This window comes from Hyperolius riggenbachi, chromosome 9, assembly GCF_040937935.1.
Source record: "Hyperolius riggenbachi isolate aHypRig1 chromosome 9, aHypRig1.pri, whole genome shotgun sequence".
Classification (NCBI taxonomy): Eukaryota; Metazoa; Chordata; class Amphibia; order Anura; family Hyperoliidae; genus Hyperolius; species Hyperolius riggenbachi.
The window spans coordinates 180,077,636-180,104,177 of NC_090654.1; the positions used below are offsets into that span (position 1 = coordinate 180,077,636).

Below are 26,542 nucleotides of genomic sequence, written 5' to 3' on the forward strand. Positions count from 1 at the left end.
ACTGTATCATTAATGTTTTTAATGGTTTTTATGTGTGTTCACCTTAACGGACAGGCTGTAATGACGCGTACGTGCAAAAAGGGCATCTGGAAAAAAGGGCGCGGGGTGTAAACGATAAATGGCAATAACGTTTATAAAAAATAATGTGTTGTATTTAGTTTACAATAACGTTTTACAAATTAAAAAACATTAAATAATGTGTATGTGTTCGCAAATTGTAAAAACGATAATCTTCCCTATTTTGAAAGTGAAACTTATAATAATGTTTGTTAAAAAACGATAATATATGTATATTAATTATAATTGTATAATATTGTGTATAACCTTCATTTATTGTTTCTTCATGTAATAAAGTCTGAAAAAAATTGTTTGTAACAATGGAAAATAACTGTAGTAAAACATTACTAAATATAACTAACATTTTAGTACACGTAAACCTAACCCTACTCTCACACAGAGCCCTCCCTGTACCTATCCCTAACCCCTAGACCTCCCCTGGTGGTGCCTAAACCTAACCACCCCCCTGGTGGTGCCTAACCCTAACCACCCCCTGGTGGTGCCTAACCCTAACCACCCCCCTGGTGGTGCCTAACCCTAACCACTCCCTGGTGGTGCCTAACCCTAAGACCCCCCTGGCGGTGCATAATCCTAAGACCCCCTGGTGGTGCATAACCCTAACAACCCCCCTGGTGGTGCCTAAGCCTGAATCCCCCCCCCCCCCGGTGGTGCCTAACCCTAAGAGCCCTCTTAGTGATCGCTTTATTGTGTGGATAATAATGTTTTACAAATAGTGACTGTAAAAAAAATTACAATTTACTTACTGATTGCTTTATTATGTGAATAATAATGTTTTACAAACAGTAAGTCATAAAATTTTAAACAACATTTTAGTTACATACGATAGATATGTTTAATATATTTGTAAACGTGATTTGTCACGGGCGCACTTATAAAATGTTAATAATCTCTGGGACGCAGTTATAAAACGCTAATAATCTCCGGGCGCCCTTTTTTCCTGTTCGGCACCCATTAAACAATATTTATTATGGGAGTGAATGGCGGCACCCTTTTTGTCCACTAGCTGCTGGCACCCTTTTTTCCTGTTTCCCGTAATGACTCAAGCACATAGTGCTTAGTTTTTGCACAATAAAGAGTTTTTTTTTGTTTTTTTTCTTATATGTGAGGCTCATAGTTGCAATTATATTTTATTCTTTACTTTTTGTCAGTTTTGTAAGCTGTTGATGAGCCCTTTGTGAACTTTATAGTAAGAGGTATTATGAGTAGAAATGCTATCGTTACCTCACTATAATTGAAAACCTTTGAGGAACCTATATACATAACAGTTTTTTTACAGCCATATGGAAGCCTGCTGTGAATTCCTTCTCCAGAACTGGGTTCTGCTGAAACCCAAAACTGTTTGCCCAGTTTGCTCATTCAGCTCTCGGACTGAACTGGGCACAATTAATTAAAGTGTACCTGAGGCAACCTGTGACATGATTAGATAAACATGTGTATGTACAGTGCAAAATCTGTTAATAGCCAGGCTGTTTTACTTGTTTTACTTTGCTGCCTGAAAGAGTACATTTTTAGGCATGGAAGTGGCAGCTTCTGTCTTGTTGGTATCTTGTCGGGAATATAGTAAACATCACTGATAATAAAATTACAGCCATAAAAGTGTTACTGGCAGAATATACATTCAAGAGCAGGGGGGGATAGAAAAAGGTCAATAGTTCAAGTATTTTCATTTACGGACACTTAATAGGTAAAGACAACAAAACATTAATTGTACTTTGTAAATGTTTAAATATAAAATAAAACCATGGGTATTTTTTTTTAAAGTCATTTTTAGGAGTGGGAGGATAAATACAGTTGTTTATCTCAGTTTATTTTCACTTCGGATTCACTTTAACAGTCTTGGTCATTTATAAGAAAAGTCATCCTTTAACCTTTTCGGGACCGGCCACCTACCCCCTCTTAAGGACCAGGCATTTTGCGCGGGAAGGGGGTGCGCACGTTTGGGGGGGTCAGGCGGCCGGATCCCGTGTGTGGCTGCCTGGCATTGTGTCCCTCCTTGGTGGCCTGGGCCCCCCCTTCTGCCAGCAGCCTTCACTTACCTTCCAGGCTCCAGCGATGAGCCGTACGGGACCCTCTTCTCCGGCCGGCATCTCCGTTCTGTCTGACGAGCAGAAACAACTGAACAGTAAGGAATAGTAATGGTGAGGGGTACATACCAATAAAGCAATATCGCCAATAGTAATTTTAGTAAAAATATATAAATCTTTATTATATCAAAAAAATAATACATCTGTCTGACGAGCAGTTCCGGGTCGCGGCTTGATGACGTCATCAAGCCGGGACCCGGCGCTGACATCAGATGAAGCGGAGATGCCGGCCAGAGCGGAGGGGGGCGCCGATCGTCGCTGGAATGGCAGGGAGGTGAGTGGATCCTCTTCTTTCCCCCCCTGCCGCCGCAGCTGTCAAACAGATCACTACGATCCGACGGCGATCGTAGTGATCGTGTGATCAGCAGCCATACGCGATGGCTGCTGATCACTCGGGGGAGATGTCGGCTGTCATATGACAGCTTAATCTCCCCCTCCGGGTGCGCACGATCGCGTCGGGAGCGGAAATTGCAGGCCGGCGTAGATCCTACGCCGCATCAGGCTAGAACAGCCACAAGTGCGGCGTAGGATCTCATGCACATGGTCCCGAAAAGGTTAAAAGATACCCGAGGGGACATGTAACATGATGAGATAGACATGTGTATGTACAGTGCCTAGCACACAAATAACTAGGCTGTGTTCCTTTTTTTCTTTCTCTGCCTGAAAGAGTTAAACATCAGGTATGTTAGTGGCATATAGGACTGGGTCTGACTACAATGTGACCCTTACTGATATGAAATTACAACTCTAAAACACGTTACTAGTAGAAAATAGCTTCTGAGAGTGGGGAAGAGATAAAAAGGGTCAATAGTTCATAGATTTTAGCTGTGGCATACTTCAATGAATGTATCATTGAGCAAAAAAATAAATAAATAAATAAAACAGTCAAAAGGTAAAAAATAGATTTAAATATAAAATAAAACTGTGGAATATCTTAACCACTTGAGGACCAGGCTATTCTTCACTGATCTGTGCTGCATGGGCTCTCCAGCCCACAGCACAGATCAGGTTTCAACAAGGGCGACCAGACTTCCCCCCTTTTTTCCCCACTAGGGGGATGTCCTGCTGGGGGGGTCTAATCGCCACTGGCTATCTGTGTGTTGCGGGGGGGGGCTCCTCAAAGCCCCCCTCGGCAGCGATTTCCTCCCCCTCTCTCCTTCCCTTCCTCTCCCTCTTGTTGTGGGCGGCACAGGACGGCGATCCATCCAGCTTCAGGCTATCAGATGCCAGCGATCCCCGGCCAATTAGAGGCCCATTTCCATGGGAAACCACTTGCGACCTGCCGACGCCTATGGGCGTTAAGTCATTTTTAGGAGAAGGAGAATAGATGCAATTTCATTGGTTTATTTTCACCTCTGGTGTCCTTTAAAAACATTGTAAACTTGGCAGCCAAACTTTGTGACTTTAACATCACACTGAAATTGAGGTGATGCTGAAGCAAGTGTTTTTGTTTTTTTAAGCATATACTCACTTATGTGATAGAAGGCTCTGAAGTATGTGATGGAAGGCCCAGTCCTTCGTCCACAGCTTCATTCCAACGCTGTCACACTGTTTCAAGTATTTGGCCAACTGGTCAAATACGCTTTTGGGGTTCCTCAGTAGGCTTCATTAACGCTTGTGTCTCTGAGGTCTTACGAAGATTGGCGGCTCTGTACTGCACATGCAAAGAGCCACCTGTCTCTTTTTAAGCACTCGGGGACACGAGTGCTTCTGAAGGCTTCTGAGAGCTCCCAGAAGTGCTGGACTGAAGCCACCCAAAGAGGACCAGGAAGGCCCAATGATTTCACTCCTATAGTTGAGTATCTGCCTTTAAAAAAAACCTTCAATGTTGATTTAAAGGTAAGGTCCAAGCAAAATAAAAAAAGAAAATCTACTTACCTGGGGCTTCCTCCAGCCCCTGGCAGCCGTCCTAAGCCCTTGGCGCTGCTCCGCCCAGAGTTACCTCCATTGCAGATGTCAACCTCGCCAGGTTGGCATCTTTAGCGCCTGCATGAGTGTCACATACGATTGCACTCACTTGGCCTTGCGTGTTCTGCACAGGTGCAGTAGTTCTGTGCCTGTGCAGAATGCTCAAGTCTACGTGAGCGTGGTCCTGAGTGGCGTGGCCTTTCGCTTGCACATGCAGTAGATGTCAGTTGGCATCTGCAATAGAGTGGACCTACGGCTGGAAGCGGAACTGCGGCTAGGGCACAGAACAGCTGCCAGGGGCTGAAGCAAAGCCCCAGGTAAGTAAATCTTTTTTTTTTACACCCTGGCTCTTCCCTTTAATGTATATTAGACAAACATTTGAACTTTTTAGGATATTTTGCATGTTTTCAAGAAAAAAAAATCCAAATAAATTTGACTGTCTTTGGTTGTAGTTCCTTTGTGCCTCCACCAAATTGTGAATAGCTTAGCTAACCTGGATTTGGATTAGACATTTGCAGTAAATACACTTGGTGCTCATGAACAGCCCTATTCACCAAGAACTGCAACAGGTAATTATTTTTAACAGAACTATTTCATTACTGAATTGACAATTAATAAAGCATTTCATAGATAATATGTTACCCAACACAAAACTTAATTCATTTGTCAAAAAAACCCCCTCTTTAGCAATTACTGTACCTACTTAAAAATGAGGCATTGATGGTTCATTTTTAGTGCTTGCCAGTTAGTGCTCGCACAAAGAGCATACATCTATGAGTGCGCTTGATACAATAGGTACGGATTTAAGAAGCTGGTACATGTACGACTAAACAAACCATTGTACCTTGGAGCAGAGCAATTCCGCTGAACCCCATGGGACAACTGAGCAGATTCTAAAAATAGAAACCTCTCTTTTGTTGGGCTTTTGAAATTGTGACTGTGTTCTGTTTCTTTTCTCTAAAAATCAAACGTGATCTGAGGGGCCCATGAATGATGAATGATTTCCATGGAGAGTATAAATGATGTTTCTCCCGTCTTACTATTTATATGTTGTTTTTGAGAAGTAAATGCGGCTTTTTGGCAGAATTGGATGGAAATAATTTCCCCCGCTACTCTGTTATCTTGTAGCATCAGAAGTAAACCAGTGATCAAAGCTGGCATTTAAAGCAAAGGTCAAATACACAGAAATGTTCATGATGCATAAAAAATAAGGTAAAAATATGGATTCTGCTGCTCTTTCATAAGTACGGATTTATTAGAAAGAAAGAGTCTTTTGTTTAAATGTTAAATACTAATTAGTTGTCTGTAAATGTGCAAATAAAGAAGCAACCATGTTGAGACCGGAGAAGTGCAAGGTGTTCTTTTCTTCTGCAGTTTACAGTATATTTACACAACTCAGTTTAATGTACTTGTATCGGTGCATTCATCCGGGAGACTTGATGACAATGTATATAACATGTTTAAAGCCCAGTGTAGGCAGGGCCGGGCCGAGGCATAGGCAGGAGAGGCTCCAGCCTCAGGGCGCAGTGTAGGAGGGGGCACACAATTCATTCAGCTGTCATTCCTAATTGTGTATGAAGCAGAAATAAATAAGAAAATGGGATACATAGAAGTGACTGAAAGCCAGATAACTAGATATTAAGGTGTTGGGGAGGTTGTGGGCCCTGTGGCCCTCTTAGTCTAATTGTAATCAGTGTGTGACAGCTGGGGTGGGATAGATGGAGGGGCGCACTTTGGTGTCTCAGCCTTGGGTGCTGGAGGACCTTGTCCCTGCTCTGAGTGTAGGAACAAATATTTTCCTAGTTCTGTGCAGTGACTTGTGGTGGAGTGAGGGCTAGATCTCCCATTAGGTGTATGGCCTGGGTTGTGACTGTAGAGGGATCCTGAGCATTAAGCTCAGCCCTAGAGAAATACCAATTCACATGTTTCTTAACATTAAAGTGCTAGAGGTGGTTGAAATCCTTTTCCCATTGTTGGCAGGCCCAGCAGAAGGTGTGTGAATAGTATGTGAGTTCATAAGCTGCAAATTAATTTCTCAGATACAGTTATAAGAATAAGCTCCATGAATTCCTCCTGTTTGATTTAATTCCACTGTGTACTTCTCTGCTTTGTTGTGAGTGAACAGATCATAGATAAGTCAGATGACTATTACAAAAAAAGGCAGCACAGTCACAGGGCCGTGCAGAGGATTCTCAAGGGGGGGGTGCTCAAATTTGAAAAAGGGGCCCTAATCGATAAATCGTGCTAAATTGTGTATGTAATACCCCTTCTCCAGAAAGCACTAGGCAGTCTTAACCCCCCCCCCCCCCCCCCAAACCACACATACACACACACACCTTTATCGAAGTATCAGGCAGACTTTGTGTCTTCTTCCAACCAACTTCTTTGGTGCCACCACCCTCAAATCAGCAGTCATAGGTGCGCACTATTAGAGTGGGCACAGTGGAGCCTGATGTAGGCATGGACTCACCTTTCATTACTGGGACCTCTGTCCCTCTAGATCAGCACCCAAGCTTCTTTTCAGGCAAAGAAGCAGTGGTTGCTAAGCATTAGTAGATGCAAAACTACTAATGGGTGGGAGAGGTCACTGTGGGTGCTGGGGGAGGGAGAGGTCACTGTGGGTGCTAGGTAGAGGGAGAGGTCACTGTGGGTGCTAGGTGGAGGGAGAGGTCACTGTGGGTGCTAGGTGGAGGGAGAGGTCACTGTGGGTGCTGGTGGAGGGAGAGGTCACTGTGGGTGGTAGGTGGAGGGAGAGGTCACTGTGGGAGGGAGAGGTCACTGTGGGTGCTGGGGGAGGGAGAGGTCACTGTGGGTGCTAGGTGGAGGGAGAGGTCACTGTGGGTGCTATGTGGAGGGAGAGGTCACTGTGGGTGCTAGGTGGAGGGAGAGGTCACTGTGGGTGCTAGGTGGAGGTAGAGGTCACTGTGGGTGCTAGGTGGAGGGAGAGGTCACTGTGGGTGCTGGTGGAGGGAGAGGTCACTGTGGGTGCTAGGTGCAGGGAGAAGTCACTGTGGGTGCTAGGTGGAGGGAGAGGTCACTGTGGGAGGGAGAGGTCACTGTGGGTGCTGGGGGAGGGAGAGGTCGCTGTGGGTGCTAGGTAGAGGGAGAGGTCACTGTGGGTGCTAGGTGGAGGGAGAGGTCACTGTGGGTGCTAGGTGGAGGGATAGGTCACTGTGGGTGCTAGGTGGAGGGAGAGGTCACTGTGGGTGCTGGTGGAGGGAGAGGTCACTGTGGGTGCTAGGTGCAGGGAGAAGTCACTGTGGGTGCTAGGTGGAGGGAGAGGTCACTGTGGGAGGGAGAGGTCACTGTGGGTGCTGGGGGAGGGAGAGGTCACTGTGGGTGCTAGGTAGAGGGAGAGGTCACTGTGGGTGCTAGGTGGAGGGAGAGGTCACTGTGGGTGCTGGGTAAGGGAGAGGTCACTGTGGGTGCTAGGTGGAGGGAGAGGTCACTGTGGGTGCTGGGGGAGGGAGAGGTCACTGTGGGTGCTAGGTGGAGGGAGAGGTCACTGTGGGTGCTATGTGGAGGGAGAGGTCACTGTGGGTGCTAGGTGGAGGGAGAGGTCACTGTGGGTGCTAGGTGGAGGGAGAGGTCACTGTGGGTGCTAGGTGGAGGGAGAGGTCACTGTGGGTGCTGGTGGAGGGAGAGGTCACAGTGGGTGCTAGGTGCAGGGAGAAGTCACTGTGGGTGCTAGGTGGAGGGAGAGGTCACTGTGGGAGGGAGAGGTCACTGTGGGTGCTGGGGGAGGGAGAGGTCACTGTGGGTGCTAGGTAGAGGGAGAGGTCACTGTGGGTGCTAGGTGGAGGGAGAGGTCACTGTGGGTGCTAGGTGGAGGGAGAGGTCACTGTGGGTGCTAGGTGGAGGGAGAGGTCACTGTGGGTGCTGGTGGAGGGAGAGGTCACTGTGGGTGCTAGGTGCAGGGAGAAGTCACTGTGGGTGCTAGGTGGAGGGAGAGGTCACTGTGGGAGGGAGAGGTCACTGTGGGTGCTGGGGGAGGGAGAGGTCACTGTGGGTGCTAGGTGCAGGGAGAAGTCACTGTGGGTGCTAGGTGGAGGGAGAGGTCACTGTGGGAGGGAGAGGTCACTGTGGGTGCTGGGGGAGGGAGAGGTCACTGTGGGTGCTAGGTAGAGGGAGAGGTCACTGTGGGTGCTAGGTGGAGGGAGAGGTCACTGTGGGTGCTAGGTGGAGGGAGAGGTCACTGTGGGTGCTGGGTAAGGGAGAGGTCACTGTGGGTGCTAGGTGGAGGGAGAGGTCACTGTGGGTGCTAGGTGGAGGGAGAGGTCACTGTGGGTGCTGGTGGAGGGAGAGGTCACTGTGGGTGCTAGGTGCAGGGAGAAGTCACTGTGGGTGCTAGGTGGAGGGAGAGGTCACTGTGGGAGGGAGAGGTCACTGTGGGTGCTGGGGGAGGGAGAGGTCACTGTGGGTGCTAGGTGGAGGGAGAGGTCACTGTGGGTGCTAGGTGGAGGGAGAGGTCACTGTGGGTGCTAGGTGGAGGGAGAGGTCACTGTGGGTGCTGGGTAAGGGAGAGGTCACTGTGGGTGCTAGGTGGAGGGAGAGGTCACTGTGGGTGCTGGGGGAGGGAGAGGTCACTGTGGGTGCTGGGGGAGGGAGAGGTCACTGTGGGTGCTAGGTGGAGGGAGAGGTCACTGTGGGTGCTAGGTGGAGGGAGAGGTCACTGTGGGTGCTGGGTAAGGGAGAGGTCACTGTGGGTGCTAGGTGGAGGGAGAGGTCACTGTGGGTGCTGGGGGAGGGAGAGGTCACTGTGGGTGCTGGGGGAGGGAGAGGTCACTGTGGGTGCTAGGTGGAGGGAGAGGTCACTGTGGGAGGGAGAGGTCACTGTGGGTGCTGGGGGAGGGAGAGGTCACTGTGGGTGCTGGGGGAGAGGTCACTGTGGGTGCTGGGGAAGAGGTCACTGTGGGTGCTGGGGGAGGGAGAGGTCACTGTTGGTGCTAGGTAGAGGGAGAGGTCACTGTGGGTGCTAGGTGGAGGGAGAGGTCACTGTGGGTGCTAGGTGGAGGGAGAGGTCACTGTGGGTGCTAGGTGGAGGGAGAGGTCACTGTGGGTGCTAGGTGGAGGGAGAGGTCACTGTGGGTGCTAGGTGGAGGGAGAGGTCACTGTGGGTGCTGGGTAAGGGAGAGGTCACTGTGGGTGCTAGGTGGAGGGAGAGGTCACTGTGGGTGCTGGGGGAGGGAGAGGTCACTGTGGGTGCTGGGGGAGGGAGAGGTCACTGTGGGTGCTAGGTGGAGGGAGAGGTCACTGTGGGTGCTAGGTGGAGGGAGAGGTCACTGTGGGTGCTGGGTAAGGGAGAGGTCACTGTGGGTGCTAGGTGGAGGGAGAGGTCACTGTGGGTGCTGGGGGAGGGAGAGGTCACTGTGGGTGCTGGGGGAGGGAGAGGTCACTGTGGGTGCTCGGTGGAGGGAGAGGTCACTGTGGGAGGGAGAGGTCACTGTGGGTGCTGGGGGAGGGAGAGGTCACTGTGGGTGCTGGGTGGAGGGAGAAGTCACTGTGGGTGCTGGGGGAGGGAGAGGTCACTGTGGGTGCTGGGGGAGGGAGAGGTCACTGTGGGTGCTAGGTGGAGGGAGAGGTCACTGTGGGTGCTAGGTGGAGGGAGAGGTCACTGTGGGTGAGGGAGAAGTCACTATGGGTGCTTGGGGAGGTAGAGGTCAGTATGGGTCCTAGGTGGAGGGTGAGGTCAGTATGCCACACTAGGATTCCTATCCAGGCCTCTTCACCTGAAAGTTTCCCAGGCGGAGGCGGGGCTTCTCGCGGGTGGGCGGGGCTTACCGCGGTAGGGGGCGGGGCTTATTTTGCGCGATCAGAGGGGCCTTTTTTGCTGTTTTTAAAAAGGGGGGGTGCCTGGGCACCCAGAGCACCCCCCTCTGCACGTGGGTAAACGTCTTGTAGTCTTGTAGGGACATTTCTGGTTGACTGTTCAGACTGTAAAACTAACTTGGCAGCAGTGAGAGCAAAACAAGAAGCTACAGTGAAAGCACATCCCTACATGTTCCACTCCATCCACTCCATCCACATGGCTTACTCATATCTGTGTTACTAAAGGGCAACCAGTTACACCATTGTTGCTATTTGTGTCTATTTTCCATTAAATCATTTCATTTTTTACGTAGTAGTAGTAGTAGTAGTAGTAGTAGTAGTAGTAGTAGTAGTAGTAGTAGTAGTAGTAGTAGTAGTAGTAGTAGTAGAAGTAGTAGTAGGAGTAGTAAGTAGCAGTAGTATAGTAGTAGTAGTAGTAGTAGTAGTAGTAGTAGTAGTAGTAGTAGTAGTAGTAGTAGTAGTAGTAGTAGTAGTATTTATTTTGCTACTGCTGCCTGGTGACAGGTTGCATTAAACCCTGTATGGTGAGTGCAGGTAGCTGATCTAATCTGAAGAAAATACTGTCACATGACCCCTACTGGCCAGAAGGCTTAGTGCCTCCAAATCTGCTTTAGCCCACAGACCATCTAATCTCATTGATGCAATCGATGTGCCAGAGTAGCTGAAACTGGGAAACAGACACGCCAGGAGGGAACACATGAAAACACCAACTGTTTACTATGCAATATATTACCGGTATGCTGCCACCTTTCAGTTGTATGGGGTCCCTTCTGAACATTTTGTGAAAAAAAAAGGTTAACACAACCTATTCTTACTAAATCAATATGATTCACTGGGTAACGTTTCTCCAGAGAGGAAAGGTTTGTTCTACGGTACCCAAAAACAGGTAACAACCGTAAAAAGATTTTTGTAATTTTTATTTTAACCACTTTCCCCTCCACTACAGTATATCTACGTCAGCTGTGGCACCCTCCAAGCCACAGCGACGTAGATATACTGACCTGGCTGCAGCCCTGCTGTGCATGGTCGGGTGCGCTTTAGAGTGCACCCTCCGGCACTGTCAGCTGCAATACTAATTGGTGGAAGGGAACATGTTCCCTTTTGGCCAATTAGTCCACCCCCCTCCCATGAATGATCGCTGCAGTAGTGAACTGCAGCGATCCTTCATCTGTCCCCCTCGGCGCACAAATAGTTAATAAAAATGCACAAGCAAGCAGCCACACTCACCTACCTCGTTCCTGCGACGATCCTGAAGCCTGATCCTCCGATCACCGTGCTGAAGTCAGCCGCATATTGCCGGTAATCCGGGTCCTGGCTTGGTCATCAAGCCGGGACCTGGGTTACCGGCAATATGCGGCTGACTGCAGAGCGGTGATCGGAGGATCAGGCTTCAGGATAGTCGCAGGACCGAGGTAGGTGAGTCTGGCTGCTTGCTTGTGCATTTTTTTTAAATATCTCTGCATGGAGGGGGCTGCCTGATGGGGGGGGGGCATCTGGCTATAGATTCTTGGGGGGAGGGGAGGGGGATATGCAAAGGGGGGCATACATGTTTACTGGGGGACATATGAGTAACCAAGGGGAGGGGGGTCTACAAATTTTGCGCATCTGGGCACCTGGGGGGGGGGCATACCTTAATACTGGGGGCACATTTGGCTATAATGGGGGGTAAGCGCTAATCCTGGGGGTACATCTGGCCATAATGGGGGTAATCCTGATCTGGGGACACATCTGGCTATAAAGAGGGGCACTATTCCTGGGGGTGCATCTGTCAATCTATTCTGGGGGTGGCAAACACAGGGCACTCATCTGGCTATGCTGGGGGGCTGATATTGGGGACACATCTGGCTATACTGAGGGGGTGGGGTGATACTGGGGACACATCTGGATATCTATACTGGGGCGACTTTAACTGGTGGCACAGTTTTTATGTCAATCGCACTTTTAATTTTTAAACAGAAATTAATCAAAATTGAGAAATAGTGAATTTTTTTTATTTCCCCCCCCTTTTTCCCATTAACATGCATAGAGAGGAACATTTTACTTGGGACCAAATACCCCCCAATGAAAGCTTAGTTTGTCTTGAAAAAAAAAGATATATAGATCATTTATGTGGCACGAGTACAAATGAAGTTATTGGTGATTAAATAGGGACACCGCTAAAGTGTCAAAACTGCTCTGGTCAATAAGGGGAAAACAAGGTCTGGATGCGAAGTGGTTAAACTATGCAATAAAACTAATAGTTACAGATTCTTTTTTTTAATAAGAAACAAATATGAAAATGGTAGAAATGGTAGAAAACAGTATAAAAAAGGGGGTTAAGTGGGGAAAGAATACTTATGTTTGAAAATGTCAGTCCTTAGTGAAAGTCTATGTATTTGGAGGCCCTAGCAGAAACAACTACCTTCACAGGACTCTAGAAGTTGTCTGTTCGATGGAAATTGGGAAAGTCAAGATGGCCACCAGGCCTGTCCTTTTAAAGATTCTTCCTGGTACACAGGCATGGGAATCCTGCCCCCTGTTCCAGATTCACCCTCCCCTATTATTTATCCATATTGCAGGCATCACCAGTGTTAGTACTGTGATAAGAACTGTCAGCTATAGGATTTATTCTGCCGGACTTCCCTGGTACAGTCAATGGAGACTAGCTGTTCATCTGCACAGGTGCTAGCCGTCTGTGCTTGTGTAGTAGAGCGAACCCGATCATGTTCAGCTATTTCCGACATAGCCCGAGCAGAAAGCCGCTAGTGCTCCTGCACAGGCAGGCAAATGTAAATATTATTGTGCCTGCTTGTTCAGGACTGCCTGCACTGTATTGCATTGGGAACTGGGGCCTCATTAGGATCCAGTGGCTTCCCTCTCCCGACTCGGGAGTCCCGAGTTAAGTATCATTTTTTTTATTTTTTCAACGTTACAGGTGTACTTTAAAGTGTACCAGAGTTGAATGAAATAACAAGATTTATACATACCTGGGGTTTCCTCCAGCCCCATCCTCTCGGATCGCTTCTACGCTGCTGTCCTCCACTGACTGCTGCTTCGGGGAACTGGGACCCCGCACTTCCGTCAGTCGGCTTCAGTCTACGCAGGAGAAGTGCGCCCTCTACGTATCTCTCCATCAGCTGCTGGAGAGAAACGCAAAGAGCGCACTTCTCTTGTCAGACTGGCCCCGACTGACAGAAGTGACGGGACCCAGTTCCTGAAGCTGCAGGCAGCGGAGGATGGCGGTGTGGAAGCGATCCGAGCGGATGGGACTGAAGTAAGCCACAGGTATGTATAAATCTTTTTATTTCATTCAGCTCTGGGGCTCATTCAGTAATGGGGCTCGATTTTCTGATGACCCCTGGCCAGATTTTCCCCAAGTGCACATGCCTCACCACCACCATCACCATGCCCATGTTAATTGTTAAAAGCTCACCTGTCATGCCAGCATGACTCCTGGCCTCCGCCGATGTCTGGCGCTTTGCCCTGGGGAATTATGTAAAGTAATGTTTCAAAAGGATTTCAGCAAAGGATCCTTCCATAGTTCTTATAGTTCTTTCAAATCAGGTCTCCTTTAAGCAACTTTCTATCCCATAGTATTGGAGGTACATTTTTTCCATTAATAAAACTATGTAATTTTTTCATGGCACATAATTACCGAAAAAAATATCTTTATTAGCCTTGGAGCTTATGAAATTGCACATTCTTAATCCAGAAAAAAATACTTGACTCAAATTTCATTTTCAGCTCGCCTTGTTCGCTTGGGCTGTGATTGCAGAATAAATTAAAAAGTAATGATATGTGAATTAGATTTCCTCATCAATGCAACAACTGATTAATTGGAGGAAGGTAAAACGACGCGGTCCGCGCGTGGTCCGCTTCCCAGGCGATTTCCCCTCTAACACAGTCATTAGTACTGGGCTGATTTAATATTCATTTTCCTAATATTCTCAGTGAAAAGGGCCAAACATCATTCACAATACATCTCATTTTCGTTATGGGTGCTTATAACCATCTGTTTCTGGATCTAGTTGGATTGATTAAGAGTGTTTCTCATTTAGGATCCATACACTTTGCACGTATTTAATTTAAAGACTATCTCCAGGCACATCTGTAAATGTACCATCTAATAAGTTAGTGAGCTGAGTGGCCAAATGTTACATTTTTGTATGAAGTGAGGCTTCTGCTGTACATGTGACTGTAAGCAGTCCAGCTAAAGCAGTTAAAGCTAGCTTTTTGGACACACCTTCTGATGCTGCTTGACTCAACATTAGTGATAGAAAATTCTCCTAACCTGCAAATCTCCACGGACTGATGAATTGAAAAACATTTAGTAAATGAATCCTACTAGTAGAATAAGATGATTTGGTTGTTTAACCTCCCTGCCGTTATAAAAAATTGCTGCGCACGGCAGGGAGGGTGTTTTTTGGCATTATTTTTTTTTTTTAGCATGTAGCTAGCCTAGCGCTAGCTACATGCTTCCCCCCTCCCTGCGGCGTCCCCCCGAATGCGCCGATCGCCGCCGGCGCATATACCCATCCGGAAATCCCGTTCTGAACGGGATTTCCAGGAGGGCTTCCCCCTTTGCCATGGCGACGGGCGCGATGACGTCACCGACGTCATCGACGTCGTGACGTCAGAGGGAGTCCCAAACCACCCCTCGACGCTGCCTGGCACTGATTGGCCAGGCAGCGCACGGGTCTCGGGGGGGGCACCCTCTGATGCGGCGGATTGTGGCGAATCGGCGCAGAGCGGCGGCGATCGTAAGTTAGAGTGCTAGCTGCGTGTAACAAAAAAAAATTATGCAAATCGGCCCAGCAGGGCCTGAGGAATCCTCCGCGGCAGGTTACCCCGAGCTGAGCTCGGGATAACCGGCAGGGAGGTTAACCAGCAGATAGAGATGAAGTAACTAAGTATACACACATCCCATTTTGATTGGCCAAATGTTTGGACTATTTAACCACTTTCATGTAGTATGAGGGCCAACAGATTTTGGATAATATGAACAGATTAGGTAGTACTTCTACGTGGAAGTGGAAAAATGTGCGTCATTCGCCAATCAAAATGGATGTGTCTGCACACCCTAATGCTAAATAAATGCCAGGATTTCTCTTGGCCATCAGAGATTTGCATGGTAGGAGAATTATTTTTGTTTTGCCTATCATTACTAAGCATTAGCAAACTGGTCAAACAAGCAGATTCAATAGGGCAAATATCAGCGGCAAGGAATATATTGGAGCTTAGTAAATCAATAATAATATAGAGGGTTTTTTTTGAAACATCACAGACAGCTAAGTCTGGTAAAGGCTCTGTAATTTAAAGCGGACCCAAACCAAACTTTTTTTAATTAAAAATATTTTGTTGCACCACTCTGACACACACAAATATAAATAAACACTCCTTCAAACCTATGATCATTTCAGTGCATGCTTTTCACCCTTCTCTTTTCATAGCTAGGGTGTAACGATTGTGGAATTCTCTCCGTGATCAGCGCACAAGACGTGCGCTGACACTGCGGAAATCCCCCACAAGCGTGTAATTTGAGGGAACCCAGCAAAAGGTGCAATGCACCTATAGAGGGAAATTCCTGTCGACAGGTGGAGCTGTGGAGTGCAGAGGAACAGCTCCTCTGCCCTGCCACAGACGCCAGACAGGATTGTACGAAGGGAAGAAACGCAGGGCAAGATAGCCCTGAAAGAGAGAGATCAATGCGACAGAGGGTATGTGTGTCCACCAAACTAGTCGCCACTCGCCACCCTGCGACGATGAACACACAACCATGAAGACAAAGTGAGAAGGCAATCGCCAGAGATGGCGATTGCGAACAGCGACACAAGACCGAATAAGCACAGATGAGGAATGTAAAAGGAAACCGAGTGAGAACGCAATCGCCTGAGAAGCGATTGCGAATGAGATTGAGCAAAGGGACAGATTGTATGTGTGTGCACCAAACTAGTCGCCAACCCGTGACGGTGCATACACAACAGCAGATATGAAGTAGGAACACAATCGCGAGAGAGGCGATTGCCAGAGGTGACACAAGGCTACAGCAAGGCAGAGCACAAGAGTAGCAAAGGCACAGCAAATCATACAATGAGGAGATAAGGAAAATAACAAACGCTAGCTAAACACGAACACCGCACTCATTTGCAACAGTGAACGCGTTTATGCACGTGATAAGCACAACAGAGACAAGCACGCCTAACTAACCACCGACAGACAAACATGAAACAGAGGACGCGAGCGCTTGCTTAACGGTTACCTCACCGAGCCTCCAGCAAGCGTTCGTAGCAGACAAGGCAGATACACAAAAACAGGAATAAGTGAGAGAGATGGATCCACAGCACTAGCGCAAGGCGAGTGCGATCCAGGCAAGACCGATTGGAGGAAATAGCTGGTAGCAACCGCTGCTCCAGCTATACTCCAAGAACAAAGATCGGAACGATCCCCTGTCGCCCACCGCTGGGACAGGACAATCGCAACAGACAAACAAAACAGATATGCAATCCTAACTGCACTAGGGAACCTGCCTAGCGCAGTCCCAGGAATTACTCTAGGCTAATCTTCAAACAAAGAGCAAGGCTGACATTTCAGGAGTGTTACACAGGAACTAACCCTTATGACCAGCAAAGGACTCTGGGAAACATAGCTCTTTATACTGCCAGTAATCAAAGGAGGCAGGTAGAGGATTTGCATAACGAGTGTATGCAAATTCCTCAGCAGCAGAACAGACCAGAAACTTGTAATGGAAAGACAGGTCTCTCTTGCAGAGACCTGCAGCCCACAGACTAGAGGAATGGTCAAACAGCTGTCTGCCAGTGCATCCAGCTGAGTGGATCATTACATAGGGTTATACTGGGGGGCAGCCATTAGCAATTCCTCCATTACTGGACACCATCTACTCCACCAGTTTGCTGGAAAAATCCTGGCAATTTGAAAGGAAGGGAGGGGTTTCTCCAATAAATGTAAAATATTTTATATTTTTCATCATGCAACTGAAAAAAGGCTGCTATTCATTATTATAATTTAGAAAATAGATTTTATTTCTGAAATCTTGTATTTTTAATTTGGGTCCACTTTAAAGGAAACCTGAAATAATAGGGATATAGAGGCTGCTATATTTATTTCCTTTTAAACATTACCAGTTGTCTGGCTGTCACACTAATCATCTGTCTCTAATACTTTTGGCCATAGACCCTGCACAAGCATGCAGTTAAGATGTTTCTGAGAAAAAATCTGGCAAGATTATCTACAAGATTGTTTCAGGTGTGTGTTTCAGACTCTGTTGCAGGCAAAAGGATTAGAAGAACTGGCAGGCAATTGTTATAGTTAAAAAAGAAAAAAATAAGACAACCTACATATGTCTTTCACTTCAGATTCCGTTTAAAGTGATTGAGTTCACATTGGCCTGCAAACAAAGTCTCCTAACTGGCAAATTCCACTGAACCACTTACTAAGAAAGAGCAAATAACTGAACATGGCTAATCAAGTAATAGCTGATAATTGCTTAAAAAGGAACTCCAGTGAAAATAATGTAATAAAAAAGTGCTTCATTTTTACAATAATTATGTATAAATGATTTAGTCAGTGTTTGCCCATTGTAAAATATTTCCTCTCCTTGGTTTGCATTCTGACATTTATCACATGGTGAGATTTTTGTACTGCTGGCAGGTGATGTCAGTGGAAGGAGGTGCTGCTTGCTTTTTGGCAGATGGAAACAGTTGTAAACAGCTGTTATTTCCCACAATGCAACAAGACTCCCACAGTGTGATGTCAGAACCATGGTCCTGACATCACACTGTGGGAGGGGTTTCACCACAATATCAGCCATACAGAGCCCCCTGATGATCCATTTGGAAAAAGGTAAAGATTTCTCATGGCAAAGGGGATATCAGCTACTGATTAGGATGAAGTTCAATTCTTGGTTACGGTTTCTCTTTAACTGGCAAATGGTTGAAGTAATCAGCAGCTAGAGGCTGTGACTAGCTAAATTAATTCACTCCTTACATCAGAAGTTTGCATGTTATAAGCGTCTTTTGCTGATCTATTTGACATTAGACAATCGAGGAGCTTTTGCACATTTAAAAGCAAAGTCTGCTTCCAAATACCACTGCAGAAGTAGGAAAACATTTGTTCCAAGAGTTTGGTTTTAATATCATTCTGTTAGAGACTTTCTTCTGCAGTACTGATATATGTTACAACTTTTTGTTTCTTATTAAAATACTGTATTGTATTAAAATGTAATTTGGCAAATTGGGAATGAAGTGGAAGTTAAGAAAGTTTAGAAAAGAATACAGGAATCTGCCCGCTGAGCTTGATTTTTTTTTCCACACTGGATTTAAATTCCACACCCTGACCGATTATAGACACAATACTAATTATCTTTTAATTCCCTTAAATAATTAGCCTAGATTAGCTCCACTGGGAGATGTACTGAGAAGTCACAGCCCTATATTAACTCGGACCTCTTTCTCAGTCTCCAGAGTCCACTGGAGATCATGCATAGAAGTTCTGCGTAAGCCTTTGTTATCATTTGAAATGAAAACACAGAAAATGAAGGAAGATCCAGTAAGGCTCGGTTCTCATCTGCTGCCAGGCCATGTACAGCCGCCGGGAGTGGACAGTGTAATGTCCGTTCTGATGGTCTACTGTGGCCTGTTGCAGGCTGGCAAGTCTGGATGGCTCCTTTTTATAAAATAGCATCCATTCACTGTCAGTTTTGCAATGCCAATGAGTTGAAAACAGACAAAGAATGTCCCTTCTCAGCTCAGGTGGGAACACAGCCTTACCTATGGCAACCAGATTTCTGTGAGTGCTGGTCTGAGCACTATAGACTGAAACTTGATAGTCATTATGGATTAGTAAACCTTTGTTTCTACCTTACTTTGTCTAGCTTGTTAATGGGTGAGTCAAGCCAATTATTTTTCCTATTTTTTCTTTCAAAATCCTAGTGGCTTTGGTTGACCCTGTCTTAACTAGGTACTCTGTAAAACTCTTATCTTAAAAATTCTACCAATAGAGCCATTTCAATCAATGTCTTCCACTGATTAAGGACAATTTAGCCTGAGACAACTGTCTGCAACCGCAAGTTGGATTACTATGGCTCTGTAAAATTAATTGGATATTGGCGCACTGCATGGCAATTGTTTTGGATGTACTGTATGCTTGGCTTTTAAGGGACATAATAGAATAATTAAAAAGCTACTCACTGAACAGAAAGGATGCATCATGGGACTTTTGCTTACTTAAATCTGAATAATTGCACATGCCTTCTATTTTAAGGAGGGGAATTTATATTTAGTATGAAAAGACTGTCAATCACGTTCTGTATCAGTGACACCCAAAATTCTACTATGAAGTAAATGTCATGTCCTGGGGTGCATTCCCCATGTATTCCTTTACATATTTATTTATTTTATTTATTTATTTATTGTATTTATAAAGCGCCAACATATTACGCAGCTCTGGACATTAGTTTAGGTTACAGACAATATTTAGGGGTGACATACAGCAAAATTACAATACCTGAATACAAGAAAGACCAGATCATGCAGCACAGTATGAGTACAAGGTAATGCTTATAACATGGGGTGAATGTTGGTGGCACTGTCACTGTCACACCAGCATTTGGTTTAAAGGAGTATGTGGAACATTAAAGGATACCCGAAGTGACATGTGACATGATGAGATAGACATGTGTATGTACAGTGCCTAGCACACAAACAACTATGCAGTGTTCCTTTTTGTCTTTCTCTGCCTGAAAGAGTTAAATATCAGGTATGTAAGTGGCTGACTTAGTCCTGATTTAGACAGGAAGTGACTGCAGTGTGACCCTCACTGATAAGACATTCCCCTTTTTCCTCTTTCTTGCTCTCGGAAGCCATTTTATGCTAGGAAAGTGTTTTATAGTTGCAATTTCTTATCAGTGAGAGTCACACTGTACTCACTTCCTGTCTGAGTCAGTACTGAGTCAGCCACTTACATACCTGATATTTAACTCTTTCAGGCAAAGAAAGAAAAAAGTAACACGGCATAGTTGTTTGTGTGCTAAGCACTGTACATACACCAGTGGTGCTCACCGCCAGGTCGTGATCACGCTTACACGTGGATTCACGACCATTTTGACGCATTCTGCCTCGGACACGCTAAGCCGTGAATAGATTTTCAACCACGAAAATCTACTTCGGCTTCGCGTGAATGCGGACAGAAATCCGCATTCACGCTCATGAAACCCGGTGCTGAAGTCATGGTTTGCGGAAATGCGTCAAACTATGCGGAAGTGACACATTGCAGGCCAATCAGAGTGCCCCAGCCAGGCCCTAGCAACCAATCACAGGAGGGGAGCTATGCCCTCCCCTCCTGAATATAAAGCGGCGGCCATGATGGAAAAGCTCTGTCCTTGCTAGACTGTGGTGCTGAGAGGATTATCTCCAGGCCATTGTTGTTTGAGCAAGTGCATTTATTGTGTTAAAAACAAAGCGTTTTTTTTTGCTAACACTGCTCTTATACTGTACACAGTTAGCTAGTCAGTGAGTGATTGCTGTAGTTATTTGTAGTCAGTGTAGTGTAGTGGGAGTGTGGGAGTCTAGTGATTATTTAACTGTGTGTAGTGCAGGCAGGTTCAGTGCTGCAGTGTAGTCAGTGTAGTGGGAGTGGGGATTATCTGTGTGTAGTGCAGGCAGGCAGATTAGTGCAGCTGCAGTGTTCACTTGTATATTCCAGTGACAGTTATACACTTGTACTATTTGCAGGCAGCCAGTCACACCGCCGGCGCCGCCACTCTCTGCCAGCGCTGTTCATTCATTCTGTCAGTGACCTTGTGCCGTGCCCAGTGCCCACTGCTCGCTCGCTGGCATATGAGCATCTCATTACACAGTGTGACATCCTTGTGTGCCCACTGCATCCTTCAGTGAACTAGTTGTATATCCAGTGCCCACTGCTGTGCCCACTGCATCCTTCAGTGACCTTGTACTGTGCCCACTGCATCCTTCAGTGACCTAGTTGTATATCCAGTGCCCACTGCTGTGCCCACTGCATCCTTCAGTGACCTTGTACTGTGCCCACTGCATCCTTCAGTGACCTAGTTGTATATCCAGTGCCCACTGCTGTGCCCACTGCATCCTTCAGTGACCTTGTACTGTGCCCACTGCATCCTTCAGTGACCTTGTACTGTGCCCACTGCATCCTTCAGTGACCTAGTTGTATATCCAGTGCCCACTGCTGTGCCCACTGCATCCTTCAGTGACCTTGTACTGTGCCCACTGCATCCTTCAGTGACCTTGTACTGTGCCCACTGCATCCTTCAGTGACCTAGTTGTATATCCAGTGCCCACTGCTGTGCCCACTGCATCCTTCAGTGACCTTGTACTGTGCCCACTGCATCCTTCAGTGACCTAGTGGTATATCCAGTGCTCACTGCTGTGCCCACTGCATCCTTCAGTGACCTTGTACTGTGCCCACTGCATCCTTCAGTGACCTAGTTGTATATCCAGTGCCCACTGCTGTGCCCACTGCATCCTTCAGTGACCTTGTACTGTGCCTACTGCATCCTTCAGTGACCTAGTTGTATATCCAGTGCCCACTGCTGTGCCCACTGCATCCTTCAGTGACCTTGTACTGTGCCCACTGCATCCTTCAGTGACCTTGCACTGTGCCCACTGCATCCTTCAGTGACCTAGTTGTATATCCAGTGCCCACTGCTGTGCCCACTGCATCCTTCAGTGACCTTGTACTGTGCCCACTGCATCCTTCAGTGACCTTGTACTGTGCCCACTGCATCCTTCAGTGACCTAGTTGTATATCCAGTGCCCACTGCTGTGCCCACTGCATCCTTCAGTGACCTTGTACTGTGACCACTGCATCCTTCAGTGACCTAGTTGTATATCCAGTGCCCACTGCTGTGCCCACTGCATCCTTCAGTGACCTTGTACTGTGCCCACTGCATCCTTCAGTGACCTTGTACTGTGCCCACTGCATCCTTCAGTGACCTAGTTGTATATCCAGTGCCCACTGCTGTGCCCACTGCATCCTTAAGTGACCTTGTACTGTGCCCACTGCATCCTTCAGTGACCTTGTACTGTGCCCACTGCATCCTTCAGTGACCTAGTTGTATATCCAGTGCCCACTGCTGTGCCCACTGCATCCTTCAGTGACCTTGTACAATGCCCACTGCATCCTTCAGTGACCTTGTACTGTGCCCACTGCATCCTTCAGTGACCTAGTTGTATATCCAGTGCCCACTACTGTGCCCACTGCATCCTTCAGTGACCTTGTACTGTGCCCACTGCATCCTTCAGTGACCTAGTTGTATATCCAGTGCCCACTGCTGTGCCCACTGCATCCTTCAGTGACCTTGTACTGTGCCCACTGCATCCTTCAGTGCCGTTGTACTGTGCCTGGTGCATCCTTCAGTGACCTTGTACTGTGCCCACTGCATCCAGTGATTCATTACTAGCAACATGTCTGGCAGGGTTTCGCGGGGTGAGAGGAAAGGGAGTTCAATTGCCTCAGCCACTTCTGGGACTGCTCCACGTCCAGGGAGAGGACGCCCAGCTGTACGTGGTCGTGATGCAGCAGAAAGGGGGGCAGCAAAGCCTGGGCCGAGTCAGCGGATGCCATTGTCCAAATATTTTAAAGTTTCTGGTCCCCGTGTGGTGGTTGAGCAAATGGAACCTGACGTACTCATGGACATCATGACTTCCTCCCAGACCTCTACTGTGACCACCACTCCAAGCAGCAGCAGCAGCCAACGTCCCACGCTTGTTGTGACATCCACCCCAGCACCCACTGGTCAGCAGCCCTCCCACGATGACAGCGTTCTGTCCCTCAGTCCGGCTTCTGGGAACCTGCTGATGCAAGAAGCTCAGGACTTACTGGTGACTGATGTGGCAGAGATTGAGATCGGGCCACAATCACAAGCGTTGTTGAGTTCTGGTGATGAAGAAGAGGGGTCTGTGTCTGGGGATGTAGGGACAGAAGAGGAGGTGGGGGAGTCAGAGGAAGAGGTGGATTATGATGATGCTGCTGATGATGACGACGTTGTGGACCCTCACTATGTGCAGCCTGCTGAGTCTGTGGAAGAATGATCAGAGGCAGAGCAGGATGACGAGTCACCTCGGCCTAGGCAAGGATATCGCCATATGTCAGGCAGGGGCAGGGGCATCGGCAGCAGTGGGCGTGGAGGAAGTAGACAGGACACTGCTTCAGCCGGCACCACCACCATGCAACCCCCGGCAACTACTACCACACATTGTTCCGCTGCACCCTCTGCTAGTGGGGGCCGCAGTAAATTAAAGTCACCAGTGTTGGATTGCTTTGATGAATGTACTGATGACAAAAGGTATGCAGTGTGCAGGTTATGCAGCAAAAGATTGAGCCGTGGGAAAAGTCTGAGCAAGATGGGTACCTCATCCCTCCAGGGCCACCTGAGAAGCCGCCACTGCCGCGAGTATGCGGACTTTAAGAGGAAGCAGGCACTGCTGGCAGGCGTTCCTGAGAGCAGAAGGCCCACCAGCGCAGCAGCATCATCCCTCCCTCAGGGTCGTGAATCCCCCGCCGCAGCAGCAGTAGTAGCACGCAAGCGCTCTTCCACCTCGGCTACTCAGGACACAGACATTGAGGCTGGCAGCCAGTGTTCGTCTCTCTCCTCTGTCTCCCCTGCATCCCAGCGTCATCAGACCCTGCTGAGCGACACCTTTCAGGGTCTGACCAAGCCTCTGCCTCCAAGCCACAGGCGGATCCGCAAACTAAATGGCTTGCTGGCCCGGGCCATGGCATCACAGCTGCTTCCCTACTCCCTGGTGCAGGAGGGGAGCGCCATGCGGACGCTGCTCCAATTTGGCATCCCCGAGTGGCAAGTCCCCAGTCGCCACTATTTCAGCAGGAGCGCGATCCCAGCACTCCACAAGTTTGCGGTGGAAAACGTGGCCCGTTCCCTGGACTACTCTGTGGGCAAGCGGGTCCACGTGACCATGGACTCGTGGAGTAGCAGATTTGGGACAGGTTACTACCAGTCCTTTACGGCCCACTGGGTGACACTGATGGAAGCTAGGGAGGACAAGAGCGCATCAGCCCAGCTAGTGGTGCCACCACGTGGGATCAGGGGGGATGCAGAAGGGTCCTGTCACGACACTCCCTCTGCACCCGGAAAGCAAGCCCGCCTCGGCAGCAGCAGCGCCAAGCCTCGGCACTGCCAAGCCCTTTTAAAATTGGTGACCCTGGGGAAGGAGAGGCTTATGGTCACCAACGTCCTGGCCGCCCTCAGGAAGCAGGAGCGGAGGTGGCTGACCCCCAGAGGCCTGGAAGTGGGGTATGTGGCAGCCGATAACGGGGCCAACCTGGTGGCAGCAGTGCAGCAGGGAAACCTCCAGCACATCCCCTGCTTGGCCCACGTGCTCAATCTTGTGGTGCAGCGCTTCTTGCGCACCTACCAGGGGATGAGCGAGCTGCTGCAGGATGCCCGGGCGGTGGTACGCTTTTTCCGCCTGTCAGCCACTGCCTCTGCACTCTTGTCCACCTTACAGCAGCAGTATGGAAGGCCACAACACCGGATGATCATCGACATGCCAGTTCGCTGGAATTCGACTTTGGCCATGTTGGAGCGGCTGTGTCAGCACAGGCTGGCTCTTAGGGCCTACATGCTAGACCCAAGTGTCCCCAGCAACCAGCAAGTCCCCATGATTACTGCCACTCAGTGGACACTGATGCAGCAAGTATGCCTGGTGCTGAGTCCCTTCCTGGAGGCAACCAAGATGGTCAGTGAGGAGCGGGCCTCTGTGTGCCAGTGGGTGCCCTTGGTTTGTCTACTGGAGCAGGCAATGGACAATTTAATTGAGCGTGGGGATGAAGCCCTGAGGCAGTTGGAAGAACAGGAGCAGATGGCAGCACAGTCCAGCTCAGAGGAGGGCTCACAGCAGGTAATGGAAGAGTTGGAGGTCCCTAACCTGAATGAGGAGGAGGAGGAGGAGCAGAGTGCAGCAGGCGTTGTACGTGGATGGCGGTTTGAGGAGGACAACGACATGGCACAGGAAGAGGACAGGCATGCGTTATGGGACAATGGCGAGGACGAGAAAGAGCTTGCTGGCAGGGCCCACTTGTTTCCCATGGCTGTGCACATGTTGCGCTGCCTTCGCAGGCACCCCCGGGTGATCCAGATGCGTTCAAGGGAGGACATCTGGATTACCTTGATGCTTGATCCCCGTCTGAAGGGGAAGCTGGGAGACTTAATGACGCCATCCACCACCGAGCAACGCACAAGGGAGTTAAAGGAGGCCCTTGTGCGCAGACTACTGGAAGCATTCCCCCAGCCTTCCACCCCCACTGTAACTGCTCTGCCAAGCCAGCAAGAGGTGCCTGCCATTGCCACTAGCAGCACAACAACAACCAGCAGCAGCAGCAACTGGCGCCCCGGATACCTGAAGAGCCTAAGCAAGAGCCTGTATGCAGTGCAGCAGCCCAGAACAGAGGTGCCCGCCACAGCATCCACCACCAACCAGCACAAGCAACGACTGACCACCATGGTGTCTGACTATATGGGGTCATCCAGCGGGCTCAATGACACCGACAGCCCCGTGGACTCCTTGGAGTACTGGGTCAAGAGACTGGACATCTGGAGCGAGCTTTCCCAGTACGCCCTGGAACTCCTATCCTGCCCTCCTTCCAGTGTCCTCTCAGAGAGATGCTTTAGTGCGGCCGGTGGCGTGGTCACAGAGAAGCGCTCTCGGCTCTCCCACGCCTCTGTGGACAAACTCACCTTCCTGAAAATCAACCAGGCTTGGGTGGAAGGTGAGTTCCTGGCCCCTATTGTCGGACACAGGGGGACATGAAGTGGCTGCTGCATGTGCTGTTGTTAACTATGCCTGCCTTTATAAAGACAGTTACTACCTGCCTAGTGCCTATCTTGGTTAATTTTTTGGTGTTATGGTACTACTACTAGTAAGTTGCCATGGTCCTCCTTCTGAGCTGCTGAACTGACCGCCCGCTTTGTCCTCCTGACTCAGTCGCTACTACACTCTGCGTTCACACTGCCCGGGTCACTGGGTGCATTTAATTTTTTGGCCAGCACTATGACGCTGTGCTACTACTACTACCACCAGTATGTTGCCATGGTACTTCTGTGCTGCTGAACTGACCGCCCGCATTGTCCTCCTCCTCCTGACTCAGTCGCTTCCACCAATGTACTCTGTCTGCGTTATCACTGCCCAGGTCACCGGGTGCATTAAATTTTTTGGCCAGCACTATGACGCTGTGCTGCTACTACTACCACCAGTATGTTGGCATGGTCCTTCTGTGCTGCTGCTGCTGCTGAACTGACCGCCCGCATTGTCCTCCTCCTCCTGACTCAGTCGCTTCCCGCTGCTGCACTCTGCGTTCACACTGCCCGGGTCACAGGGTGCATTTAATTTTTTAGCCAGCACTATGACGCTGTGCTGCTACTACTACCACCAGTATGTTGCCATGGTCCTTCTGTGCTGCTGCTGCTACTGAACTGAACGCCCGCTTTGTCCTCCTCCTCCTCCTGACTCAGTCGCTACCACGGTACCACCAATGCACTCTGTCTGCGTTCACACTGCCCGGGTCACCGGGTGCATTTAATTTTTTGGCCAGCACTATGACGCTGTGCTGCTACTACTACCACCAGTATGTTGCCATGGTCCTTCTGTGGTGCT

At 48.5% G+C, this 26,542-nt stretch overlaps 1 long non-coding RNA gene across 2 annotated transcripts in view; it reads left to right on the forward strand.

The window, feature by feature from the left end:
- The first annotated feature begins 4,542 nt into the window (after window positions 1-4,542).
- The window catches only part of LOC137531789 (uncharacterized), a 199,139-nt gene continuing 177,139 nt past the window's right edge, over window positions 4,543-26,542 (forward strand). For both annotated transcript variants that reach the window (XR_011023754.1, XR_011023753.1), the window contains exon 1: window positions 4,543-4,639. This is a non-coding gene — a long non-coding RNA (uncharacterized lncRNA). The remainder of the gene's footprint in view (window positions 4,640-26,542) is intronic.